Source organism: Budorcas taxicolor, chromosome 9 (genome assembly GCF_023091745.1).
Source record: "Budorcas taxicolor isolate Tak-1 chromosome 9, Takin1.1, whole genome shotgun sequence".
In the NCBI taxonomy this organism is placed as follows: Eukaryota; Metazoa; Chordata; class Mammalia; order Artiodactyla; family Bovidae; genus Budorcas; species Budorcas taxicolor.
Genome location: NC_068918.1, coordinates 86898319 through 86900338, shown reverse-complemented (window position 1 = coordinate 86900338; position 2020 = coordinate 86898319). Strand labels below are relative to the sequence as shown.

General features: G+C 43.1%; 1 pseudogene; it reads left to right on the top strand.

Annotated features, from left to right (window-relative positions):
* The first annotated feature begins 808 nt into the window (after positions 1-808).
* Positions 809-1650, top strand: LOC128053521 (succinate dehydrogenase [ubiquinone] iron-sulfur subunit, mitochondrial-like; annotated as a pseudogene).
* Positions 1651-2020: the final 370 nt, after the last annotated feature.

Here is a 2020-nt window from a genome sequence, read left to right as displayed (position 1 = left end):
CTCCATGGGGTTAAGATCTAATTCTGCCTTCATGGTAAAATTCTCTGTAGACAACCAATTTTAACTAACCACTTGGTAGGGCCACTGTAAGTTCCAAGCAACAGAATGCCTGACTGAAAGCAACTTAAACCCTAAAGTAGTTTGCCTCACATAGTATGTTTGAAGATAAGGGTCCAGGTTTGGTGCAGAAATTCTGAAAATGTCATCAGGATGTAGATTCATCCTTCTAGTCCTCGAGATATCAAGATTTTATCCCCAGGCTTGTACCCACAAAATAGCTGTCACAGTTCTAACATCAAATCCTTGCAAGAGACATTTAATTTAGAAATAAAAAAGATTCTGGATGAAAAAAAAAAAGGAATTTCCTTTTACAACAGAAGAAAATATTTCCCAGATAACCCCCTAGCAGCTTCCTCAAATCATCTCATGACCAGATTTGGGTCAAACAGCCACCCTTTTTTGCAAAGCAGTCTGGGAAAAAGAGTATGTGGCAAAGATGAAAGATTGTCATAATTGGCCTAAACCCATCATGAATCATTGTCTGGGGCTGGTCAAATTGCTACTCTGAATAAAATCAGGGTTTTTGTTAGCAAAGGAGAAGGGTGGGAATAAATATTGGTAGGCAGATTTCACCACAACTGAATAAAGCAGCTCCAAGCTTTGAAATTTCAGGGGCGATGTAATGACCTTTATGTGGCTACAAGTCAACTGTCTTAAAGGACCAATGACAGCTGTGATGGAATTTAATATTTATGACTTAACAATAGAGTTTGAAGCAAGAATAAAAGACTTTGGGTCAGGAGCCAAGATGGAGGCTGTGGTCACTCTCTCCTTGAGGCACAGGTTCCCAGCCGCTGCCCTTGGTGGGGATGCCTGCAGGCCTGCCGTGGGGCCCAGACAGCTGCAGCTGCAGCACCCCAAATCAAGAAATTTGCCATCTATCAATGGGACCGAGACAAGACTGGAGACAAACCTCATATGCAAACTTATGAGATTGATTTGAATAACTGTGGTCTGATGGTGCTGGATGCTTTAATCAAGATTAAGAATGAAATTGATTCCACCCTGACCTTCCGGAGATCATGCAGAGAAGGCATCTGCAGTTCTTGTGCCATGAACATCAACAGAGGCAACTCTCTTGCATGCACCCACAGGATCGACACCAGCCTCAGCAAAGTTTCCAAAATCTACCCTCTGCCACATATGTATGTGATAAAGGATCTTGTTCCTGATTTGAGCAACTTCTATCCTCAGTACAAGTCCATCAAGCCTTACTTAAAGAAGAAGGATGAGTCCCAGGGAGGCAAGGAGCCGTATCTGAAATCCATAAAAGACCATGAGAAACTGGACAGGCTCTATGAGTGTATTCTCTGCGCCTGCTGCAGCACCAGCTGCCCAAGCTACTGGTGGAAAGGAGACAAGTACCTGGGCCCCACGGTCCTCATGCAGGCCTATCGCTGGATGACCGACTCCAGAGACGACTTCATGGCGGAGCGCCTGGCCAAGCTGCAGGACCCCTTCTCTCTGTACCGCTGCCACACCATCATGAACTGCACGCAGACCTGCCCCAAGGGGCTAAATCCTGGGAAAGCTATTGCTGAAATCAAGAAGATGATGGCAACCTGTAAAGAGAAGCAGGCTTCTGCTTAACTGCCATGCTCAACCTGACTGAATGCAGTTCACCTCCAAGTTCCTTCAGAGGTCGTGATTTCCCACAAATAACAGCATGTACAATAAACAGTCTAAGAAAGAAAAAAAAAAGACTTTGGATTGGTGTTATGAAACAACAGTAATTAGACTGAAGGGGAATTTAGTCGTCGGTATATCAGCCCTATATATTCAGAGCCAAGATCTTCCCAATGAATCCAAATAGATTATTCATATACTTTTCAACTTCAGTTATTTATTTTTATAAGACAAAAAAGGCAATGGTAAATTTTAGTGGAATATTTCTGAGAAAGAAGATAGGTAGTGAATTTCTGTGAGGAGCTTAAAAATACTGGCACAAGAGAGAAGGAAC